This window comes from Pogoniulus pusillus, chromosome 11, assembly GCF_015220805.1.
Source record: "Pogoniulus pusillus isolate bPogPus1 chromosome 11, bPogPus1.pri, whole genome shotgun sequence".
In the NCBI taxonomy this organism is placed as follows: domain Eukaryota; kingdom Metazoa; phylum Chordata; class Aves; order Piciformes; family Lybiidae; genus Pogoniulus; species Pogoniulus pusillus.
In genome coordinates, this window is record NC_087274.1 from 25,889,163 (window position 1) to 25,899,983 (window position 10,821).

The 10,821-nt window shown below is 49.4% G+C and overlaps 1 long non-coding RNA gene across 1 annotated transcript; it reads right to left on the reverse strand.

Annotated features, from left to right (window-relative positions):
- Positions 1–354: 354 nt before the first annotated feature.
- On the reverse strand, positions 355–9,772 carry LOC135179777 (uncharacterized). The gene is made up of 3 exons (XR_010304126.1): positions 9,726–9,772; positions 2,404–2,566; positions 355–398 (listed from the first exon to the last, which is right to left on the reverse strand). It is a non-coding gene; the product is annotated as an uncharacterized LOC135179777 (long non-coding RNA).
- Positions 9,773–10,821: the final 1,049 nt, after the last annotated feature.

A 10,821-nucleotide genomic window follows, 5' to 3' on the forward strand; every position in this document is an offset into this window, starting at 1 on the left:
TGACTGCTTTGCTGGGATACTCCTTGTTTACTAAGTGTTGAATGGCACTCAGCATTTACAGATGTAAAGCCCCTGACTGGGAAGGTCATTAAAATTGGCGGAAAGATTGGGGAAAATCTGAGAGAGTCCCCAGGGGAGCCCAGCTAATTAATTCTGGGTTTGTAATTCACCTAAGAGAACAATGTCCAGGGCTCTGAGCTGTTTGAAGGGGCTGCTTAAAAGCAAATTAAAGCAGAGCATCTACTGTAAGTGTACAATTGAGCTGCGTGCTAAACACACAGCCCAGCTTGTTTACCCTGCTCCTGAGCCCTCTTGAGCGTGGTGGGTTTGAACGTTGGAACACAAATGTCACCCGGCTAGGAGAAACCAAGCAGGCAGGGAAGGAGAGAAAGTATCCACTGGAACAGAAGAAAAACAGACAATAGAGAATCAGTGCAGCAAAGAATGCACAATAAACAGAGGCAAAACAGAATGCTTGAGATAGAACCCAGTCCACTCACCACCCTCTCTAAAAAGTGTGTGGCTCTGCCTCTGGAGGAGCAGTTGGTGTGTTGTTGGAGAGGCTGCTGGCACCCACTGTCAAGCATGACAGGGCTCCCCTTTGGAGGTGAACTGGTGAAGCCAGGCCAAGCATTGGTGGTCTGCACCCCACAGGCAGCCTCAGCCTTACTAGATCTGCATCGGCCACCTGGGGATCATCTCTGCCTGGAGCCCACTGAGGGCTTAGGTAGAACCCATCTCAGCTGTGGGTGCTCTGTGGTGAGCAACAAACCAGCAGAGGGTCTCCAGCTACTGCCACACCCAGTCTCTATTCGAAGTGTGTCTGACCCATCCCAGTGAAGGAAGCATCTGCCTCCCATCTGCTCCTCACTGTCTGCAGAGGCAGAAGATATTCTGTCCTGAGTTAGAAAACTGCCTTTTGGAGTGGGACACAACCCCCAGGCTCTTGGATCTGGGCAGTTCCCTGTGGCTCACTGCTCCATTCCCACGGTGAATGTGGCTTTCTCATCTGAGAGAGAAACCAGACACCTTTGGCAACTCCAGTAATTTCAGGAGGGGGGGAGAAATACAGCTCCTTCTGTGATAACCTCATTGTCATCTGGCACTACCTGCTAAAAACTCTCCAAAGGGTTGATGTATGGAGGGCAAGCTTCCAGCTCCTCCAGGAATAAGTCAGTAGGAGCCCCTGGGAAATGGTTCTGAAGGACCAGGCAGCAAAACAGAGTTGGCTGACCTTTAAGGGCACTTTGCATAAAGCACCTTCCAAGAGCTCTCCATCCCTGGGTGTAAGAAATCAGGCAAGAGAGGTGAGGCTGGCCTGAGTGAGCTGAGAGCTGCTGGGAAAAATGAAATGCAGGGATAGGTATCCTGGGAATAGTATAGGACAAGGTGATGGCTTTAAACCAAAAGAGGAGACTTGGACCAGAGAGAAGAAAGCTTGTTTTTTACACTGACAGTGGTGAGACTCTGGTCCAGGCTGTGCAGAGAGGAGGCAGAAGCTCCGTCCCTGGAGCCATTCCAGGTCAGGTTGCTTGGGACTCTGAGCAACCCACACTGGTTAAAGAGGTCCTTGCTCAGTGCTGGGGAGGCACATGGCCTGGATGAGCTTTAAAGGCCCCTCCCAAGCTAAAGCATTCTTTGATTCTATTCTGTGCAAAACAGGTGAAGCTGGCTTTTTGGGAAGCATCCGTTGGGAGTGCCAACCCCTTCTGAGCCACTTGGTGGATGGGAAGCAGTGGCTCTGAGCTGTCAGAGGTGATGCGTGTGCATTCCTGTGCTGGGCTCAGATGACACCAAGGGAAGAGAGAAAACCATTATGTAACTTAGAAGATCATATTATAAAAGAACTTAAACAAACACCAAAAAAAAAAACCCAACAAACCACTCCAGATGTATCCCAGCCAACTGCTTTGGCATGAAAGATGAGATCTGTAAGATTAGCGAGGGCTCCTATCTGCCAGATCTTGCTGAGCATTACACCACGGGAAGGAGCTGGACTAACTCACTGCATTATTATGACTCAGCTTAGTGGGAGAGGTAGGGTAGGGCAAGGCAAACGTTGGCTATCAGCATCTGCTTCGAAGTTGAGCTATATTTACAACAGCAGGGCTGATAAAATGCCTGTTGTGTTTGCCTAACGCCAAGCGTTGCAATCCACGGCTCACCAGAAAGGGGCTGGATTGGCAGCTAAATCGTTTCATTAAGCATGAGAGCCAGATCCAGCCCTCTGGTAATTTCTCAAGATGCAAGGTGGAGATTGTTAGCAAGAAATGAGTTTTGATGTAAAAATAGCAGCTGCCAGCAGGTACGACACACAGCGGCTTCTGAGAGAAGCACAGCGCTTGCAACGCTGAGCTGTGCCAGCTTGGCTGGACACCAGCCTGGCATTGCTCCTGCACTCACCCAAGGAGCAGGACTAGATGCTGGCCCCAGCTCCCACGAGGGTCCCATGCAAGGTGCTTTCACCCCCGTGCTGGTGTGGAAGGTGTCAGTCTTGGGAGGAGTTGGTTGCTCTTGCTTGCCTCTGCCCTAGGAGATCAGAGCAGCTCTGTCTCTGGGCAGGAACCTGTGTGAGAAGGAAAGTCACATAATTTCTCCCAGCAAAGGGGCTGAGGAGTAATCTAACCCCGTGCTGCACATCCACTCTGACCCCGGGGAGGTCCCTTGAGGCTTCCCACAAGTCACTCCTGTGCAGCAGCAGTGACAGACACCAGCTGCAGGCACAGGGGTGAACAGAGCTGCATCTCCCTGCTCTGCCTCGTTCTGGTGTGTTCCCTGTGGAGGTGAGAGCCCACACTGCTCAAATCCCTTCCTCTTTTGGACACGTTGAAAGGTTAAGTGGCCTTCCTCTGAGGCAGCAGGACTCCTGGCACTCCTGTCCCTTGGCAGCCCACATCCTTCACTTCTATTTACTTTTGCAACGTGTTTCTTTCTGTCCAGTGTGAAGAAATTGGACCAATGGTAGGAGGAGTTATGGGGGAGGGTCAGCTGGAGACAGGGACACGACTATGGGGTTTGTTTGAGCTTCACTTTCACAAGGAACCAGACTAAGATCCACCCAGTAATGAAATATGCCCTGCTCCTACTTATCTGGTGAGGCACTGGAGACTCTTAGCTTCCTGGTGCATTAAACGCCACTTAAAGCAAAATCTGCCTGTGACCTGGCGTGACCTCTGCATTTCATAGACTCATAGAATGGTGGGGGTTGGAAGGGACTCAAAGAGATGGAGTCCAACCCCCCTGCCAAAGCAGGGACACAGAGCAGGTCACACAGGAACATATCCAGTCTTGAAAGTATCCAGAGGAGGAGACTCCACAGCCTCTCTGTGCTGCCTTCACTATCATCATTGCACACAAGCTGGGATCTAAACAGAGATACTCAGACCTACAGCCCCCAACTCTGCCTGATTCTACTGGCAAGTGGTCCTGCAGCCCCAAAGCCAAGGGAACCTTCATGTTGGACATGCTGGGTTACAGTAGCATTGCTTAACGATGCTTTGGTTCTTCCGAGTTGAGTTTGGCAGCCTCCATCCTTCACTTATTTACTTTTGCAACTTATTTCTTTCTGTTGAATGTGAAGAAATTGGATCACTGGTTGGAGGAGTTGTGAGGGAGGGTCATAACTTGAGTTTCTCCTTTGTCATAGCTCAGCACTCAGCAGAGAGGGAAGAAAGAGAAGTGTGTTGGTCTAGCGCTGAAACAACTAATTTATGGACTTACACTGCGACTTAAACTTCTGCTCTGAGCGAGTTTATTAAGTGGAGTCAGGATGTCTGACAGCTCACAGAGCCTCTGCAAATAAGACAAGGCTCTTGGTAGTAAAGAAGTAGGAATCCAGTTAAAAAACAGCTCCTCTGGTTACAAGGCTGCTTGAAATATTGTACTCTGGAAATGTTTGTGTTTTAAGCCGGTTTAATGTACAGTATAAGTCATTGATTTTGATTTTTCCCCCTCCCTCATTGGTTTTGTTGCTAAATCTATGAGGGGGGAGTGTTTTTCTCCCCTTGCTGGACAGCAGCCACGAATTGGTAGCGAGCGACCGTGCTTCAAAAGTGTGTGTGTGTGTTTCAATCCGCCTTGTACCGCGTGTGCAGCTTCTTTCTGGAAGCCAAGGGGAGCTTTGCCATCTGTGCTGCTAGGAAATCACAGGATCATACGACTCTAGAATCACAGCAAAGGTTGGAAAATACCTCCAAGATCGTTGGGTCCAACTGTCAGCTCAACACCATGCCCAGCAAACCATGTCCACAGGTTTCTTGGACACCCCCAGGGATGGGGACTCCACCACCTCCCTGGACAGCCTGTTCCAATGCCTGACCACTCCTGCAGCAAAGGAATTTTTCCTGCTATCCAACCTAAACCTCTGCTGATGAAACCTGAGGCCATTTCCTCTCCTCCTATCACAGTACCAGCTCTGAAGGCACAGTTGACAGGCAGCTCTGTTTGCATCAGCTGTCCTGACCTTGGCTCACCACCCAAATTAACCTCATCCTGTTTAGGTAGTTTCCCTATCTCAGCACAATCCAGCTCCATCTTAAGAGCACTGAGAAGCAACCGACAGAGGCGCACGTGGAGCTGCTGAGCTTGCATGCTGCTGCTGGAGGACATCACTGACACTTACAGCAACAAGCTCGTGTGGCATGGTGCTTCCTGACCAACATCCTAGAAGGAGCTGCTCTGAGAATAACTCTGCTTATTTCACAGGGACTGTTTGAAGGATTCATTGCAGACAGATCTGCAGGGGCACTGCTGGTTTCACTATGGAGGCAATTTCCCTGTTCAAGGGGAAACGAAGGTAGGAGAGGAGCAAGATCACATAGAGGCTAAAGTGCTAATCTGAGATTTGAAAGATCTTGGTTTAATTCCTTCCACAGACTTCCTTGGACAAGTCAAAGTCTCTACTCCTGCCATTTTCAAAATGAGTGTGGAAAGGTCATCAAGTTTGCCTTTTGGGGCAGCAAGCAACAGACTTAATGAAAAAAGCTGTGGTAATGGGGCTCCAAAGGTACCCCAGAGAGATCCAGATGGGCAGGCAGGAGGAAGATTGAGTTCCTGAGCTTTGTCTTCTTTATAAGGATGGAGATTGGCAGAAAACCCTGCTAATGTAAAAAGCAGCGTGAGGAAGAAGCAAGATGCTGTGGATTTACAGTGCTAAGTCCCTACAGTGAAGTCTCCCCACCCTCAGAAGCCTACTGGGAGCAGCAGACCATTTTTCCCAACTCCCCTCTGCTCAGTTACAGCAGGCACTTTGCCTGCTGCCCAGACAAGCAGAAATACTCCACTCAACCCTTCCACAGTTGTTAAAGGCTGAAGGACTTGAGGTTGTTTAGTCTGGAGAAAAGGAGGCTGAAGAGAGAACTTCTCACTCTACAGCTCACCGAAAGACAGATGGAGCCAGGTGGGGGTTGGTCTCTTCTCTCTAGTAAGAGATGATAGGACAAGTGGAAACAGCCTGAAGTTGCCCCAGGGCAGGTTTAGGTTAGACATTAGAAGAAAGTTCTTGACTGAAAGGATTCCCAAAGAGTAGATCAGGCTGCCCTGGAGGTGTTTCAAAAGAGTCAGATGTGGTGCTGAGTGCCTTGGTAGGCAATAATTGGAGTGGATGATTTTCAAGGTCCTTTCCAACCAAATCTATGATTCTCCTGCTGTAACTCCACCATCAATAGACTGGAGCCAGTAGGGAGGGCAATAAAAGCAGTGGCATCTTCATGACTGTTCTGTTTGTACAAAATGTACTGTTCCAAATTAATAATTCTCAAAGAAAAGAGTGGGGGGGGGAATATAAAAACCCCAAAGACCAAAACCAACTTTAAAAGAAAAAATAAAATGAGGCTTTAGGAGTGTGCTGAAGTGATCCCTTCTCTGGCTGCACCAGCTTCACACTGCTTCTCAGTTTGGGTGCAATATGATCATCTCTGACAGGCACACCCAGGTAATTCCTGTATTTCTGCTAATGCCTGTACACTTGGCTTCTGCAACCTGAACTAGCATGTTCCAAGCTAGCTCAGGTATTTCTGCATGGCACCTCATGGGATAAACACATCCCACTTGCCCCTAGGCCCATGTCCTGCACTATAACACTCACGTGTGCATCGTCAAAGCATTTGCTTCTCCTTTCGCCTCTGTCTTCATAGATTCAGATAGTGGTTTGGGCTGGAAAAGACCTTCAAGGTCATCCAGTTCCAACTACTTTGTCATGGGCAGGGACACCTTCCACTAGCCCAGCTTGCTCAAGGCCTCATTCAACTTGCCCTTGAACATCTTCAGGGAAGGGGCATCCACAACCTCCCTGGGCAACCTGTTCCAGGGTCTCACCCCCACTAGGAATTTCTTCCTAGTCCCCAGTCTAAATTTCCCCTCTTCCAGCTTCAGTCCATTCTCCCTCATCCTAGCACTACAAGCCCTCAGGAGAAGTCCCTCCCCAGATTTCTTGTAAGCCCCTCTCAAGCACCAGAAGGCTGCTCTAAGGTCTTCCAGGAGCCTTTTGCTCACTGCTGGAGTCAATGTTCTGGATGTTAGAATGATAGAGCAAAAGACAGAGGCACTGTTGAAGAAAAGAGGTTAAAAAGAGGCCTCCAAGATCTTATGTAAGTGCATGAGAAGAAAGATATAGCAGCATACAGATGGGGCTCTCCTGGACCAGAAAAGGAAGTGAGTCCAATCCTTCAAATCATAGAATCATCAAATCCTTAAGGCTGGAAAAAGACCTCTAAGAACACTGAGTCAAACCATCAGCTCAACACCACCGTGGCCATTATACCATGTTCCAAAGTGCAGCTTCTGTATGTTTAACACCTCCACATCTCTTCCTTGGGATGGGGACAAAACCATCACACAGATTATTACTGCTTCCAGTTCTGGAGCCCTTATTACAAGAGGGATGTGGAGATACTGGAGAGTGTTCAGTGAAGGACCATGAGGATGACCAGAGGGCTGGAGAACCTCTTCTACGAGAACAGACTGAAAGAGTTGGGGCTGTTCTGTCTGGAGAAGAGAGACTCTGAGGTGACCTTATTGCAGCCTTCCAGTATCTGAAGGGGGCCTACAAAAAAGCTGGGGAAGGACTTTTGAGGCTCTCAGGCAGTGACAGGACTGGGGGGAATGGAGCAAAGCTGGAGGTGGGGAGATTCAGACTGGATATGAGGAGGAAGTTGTTGAGCATGAGAGTGGTGAGAGCCTGGAATGGGTTGACCAGGGAGATGTTTAAGCCCAGGCTGGCTCTGTCCAGCCTCATCTAGGATAGGATGTCCCTGGCCATTGCAGAGGTGTTAGAACTAGATGATTCTTGTGGTCCCTTCCAATCCTGACTGATTCTATAATTATCAGTGTCAGGTAAGACTGACATTAGTGTGGTTCTGCTCACTCCATGCACACACAGTTTGGAAGACAACAGCTCTCAGACAGAGAGAAAGTCCTGACAACAACAGAGGGTTTCAAGGTCTTGTGGCCTTCAGCAGCAATGATGGCAGAGCAAATGCCTGTCCTCCCTGAGAATTATACAGCTTGAAACTTCATGGTTGTACCCAGTGCACATATTGATTTGGGTCGACTCTTCAGCATCAGTGGATTTTGAGGTTGCTGTTTCACAGCTGTGTGCACAGAGATTGAGTTCAGTGCAGTCAGGCTAGCACAGAGTGTCCTTGACAGTCCTGCTCCTGCTTTCACAGTGCTTGGGCTTGTAAGTGGTTGAGCCAAGAGAACAGAGTATGGTTTAAAGTGGTTTCCAGCCCATGCCATGCCAAATGAACATGGCCCTTAGGGGGTCTTGGTAGACAGCCTGGCACCAATCTTCAGCTCTGGGACCTTGGTGAGGAAATGTGTCATGTTTTCACTCAGGAGAGAAGTGAGGGTAATGGCCTTCAGCAAGCATTCAGCAGACTGCCTTGCACCAGAAAAACCACCACAAATATTTCATTCCAGCCTGGTAGGTAAGACAAGTTCTTGCTTGTGCAAGAAGCTGGGGTTTAATTGAGCTGAAAACTGAAATCCATCTCAGATCAGGACAGTGCTTCAGTTCTGACAAGTTGTCCTTACACTGCACGTAGCTCTAAGCTGTATGATCTGGTCCTCTATGTCCTTCATCTTCCCTTCTCTAAGTGCTCACTATTTCATGGGCTAAGGCTGAGCCAGGTGTACACACTGGACTACATATTCTTCTCTTATTAGTTCATGGATGCCTTCAGGGCACTGAGAGACAAAATGGATGTGCTTGTTTATGCTGCCAAAAGGCTCAGCTCACCTCTGACAGAACTCCAGGGGGGACAACCAAACATCAAACAATGGACTTGTAGCACAGCTGGGTTTGACTCAGACTGCCAGTGGCAGCCTCTCCAAAAGCTAACATTGATCCAGGGCATCTCTTGCAGTGCCCAAAGCTAAACCACATGGCAGGGGAGGGTGAAGGGAGAGGTGGAATCATTCTGCAAAGGGAAGGCTGTGTGCATTATTCAGCCTTTAACATTGCCTGCATTCATGGAGCAGGGCCCTTCAGTTGGGGAAGGCATCACAAGCACAGCTCCTGTTTGGCAGGATGAATGAAAGGCATCTTACAGGGTGTGTATGTGAGACCATTAAGGCTTACCTTGGAGACACTGCAAGGGCCAGGCAGATAAAGCACACCTCTTGAAGGAGTCTGGTGTCCTTACATCACTGAGACAGGCAAAGCCCACAGACTTGGGCCAATATGGCCCTTGTCTACTTGCCTCAGGACTTTCCACTTGCTACCCAAGGGATGTAAATGCATGGCAGGCTTGGGGGAAGAAAAAAGAATGATTCTGTCTCATCATTTAAAAGGCAATTTCATGAGCTTGGGTGTGGGGCTTGGAATCAGTGCAGTAGCAGAAACAAAATCCCAGTCATTGCACAGCAGTTCCCATCTGTACCTCTTTGTTTCTACAATGGAAGGCTCTGCTCTGGACTTTCATTTCCTAGCAAGCTCAATCCTAAGGAATAGAGGACAAAGACAGCACAGTCAAGGTTGTGGAGCAGGCTGAGAGAGCCAAGATGCAAGCATTAAAGCCAGGTCTCTAGAGTCACAATCTTACCCATGCATATCATCTAAGGCTCTATCAGGTGATTTTTGTTCTACCTGTAGCTGCATAAAACATCCTCTGGAGAATTCCTTCATCCTCTGAGATGATGCAGTCCAGCCATCAACCCAGCACCATCATGGCCTTTAAACCATATCCTAAAGTGCCATGTCCACAGGTTTCCTGAACACCTCCAGGGATGGGGATTCCACCACTGCCCTGAGCAGCCTGTTCCAATCCATAACCACTCCTGCAGTCCAGCCTGGACCTCCCCTAGCACAAGTTTAGGACATTTCCTCTCATTCCATCACCTGATACTAGGGGGAAGAAACCAGCCCCCACCTCACTCCAGCCTCTTTCCTTGACAAACAGAGTTTCAGCCACTCTGACACAGAAGAGCATCAGTGAGAGCTGAGTTTTACTCCACTCTCCTTCTCAGGGGTTTCCTCCATGCTAGTTGATGCTTCTCAACACCTTTCACAGGTCCAGTCCTGCAGCCTCCTACTGTTTTACAAGCACACAGAAAGCAGCAGCTAAGGAGAGAGGAGCTCAGACCAAGCAAGGAGGCTCAACCAGCACCCATGGGTGATGTCACAGCAGTCAGCAGGTCTCTAGCCTAGCTAACCGGGGGGCCACCAGGCCCCCCGGCCTTTAGATCCCACTCCCAGTCACCCAGTGCACACCACAGACACTCACCTGGGGGTGACACGAGGAGGATGAGGAGGATCCCTCTGCCCACTTGGGCAAGCTTAGGGCTTCTGCCCTTCCTGGTGCTGCTTATAAAGGGGAGAGAGCAGGGAGGGCAAAGTGGTCACACCTGGGCTGGGAGGAGACTCCAACAGCTCCCAGGTGCTCTGGGTTTGGGGGCAAATAGGGGAAAAGGTGTGGGGTGAGAAAGGGGAGGTGGTGCTGAAAGGAGAGAAAAAGGATGGAGATGAAAGGAGGAAGATGGGAAAAAGGAAGGAGATGGAGAGGAAAGGAGGAAGATGAGGTGAAAGAGGAAGATGGAGAGGAAAAGGAGGAGTTGGAATGAAAGGGAAGAATAAAAGGAGAGTTGGCAGGGAGAGCAAAGTGCTCACACCTGAGGTGCAGCAAAGAGAATTTTCCCTCATATCCAACCTAAACCTCCCCTGGGTGCTAGGTTGGACTGGATGATCTTGGAGGTCTCTTCCAACCTGGTTGATTCTATGATTCTGTGATAAAACTTGAGGCCACTTTCTCTCATTCTCTCTCCTGGTACTTCAAGGACCTTACCAGATTTCCTACCTGACGAGAACACTGGCACAGCCTATTGCCTGGGTGCACAGTCTGGATCTTCATGCCCAGCTAGCCCACTTTGCAGCCAGCCCTGGCTTGCTCCTGAGGATCACAACTTTTTAAGGACTTCAAAACACCAACTTTCAGGGAGTCATAGAGAGCAATGTGGCAACAGCATGTTTGAAGATTCCTCTGCCCATCTGTAACCTTGCTGAATCAAACTGCAGTGTTGTCCTGAGGGAAAAAAACAAGGGAGGTGTTCACCATCATGAAACCCGGGTAGCCAAGAGAGCCAAAGGCATCCTGGCCTGCACCAGGAACAGTGTGGCCATCAGTACAAGGGAGGTTATTCTGCCCCTGTACTCAGCACTGGGCAGGCCACACCTTGAGTGCTGTGTCCAGTTCTGGGCTACTCAATTCAAGAGAAATGTTGAGGTGCTGGAAGGTGTCCAGAGAAGGGCAACAAAGCTGGTGAGGGGCCTGGAGCACAGCCCTGTGAGGAGAGGCTGAGGGAGCTGGGAGAGAAGGCTGAGGG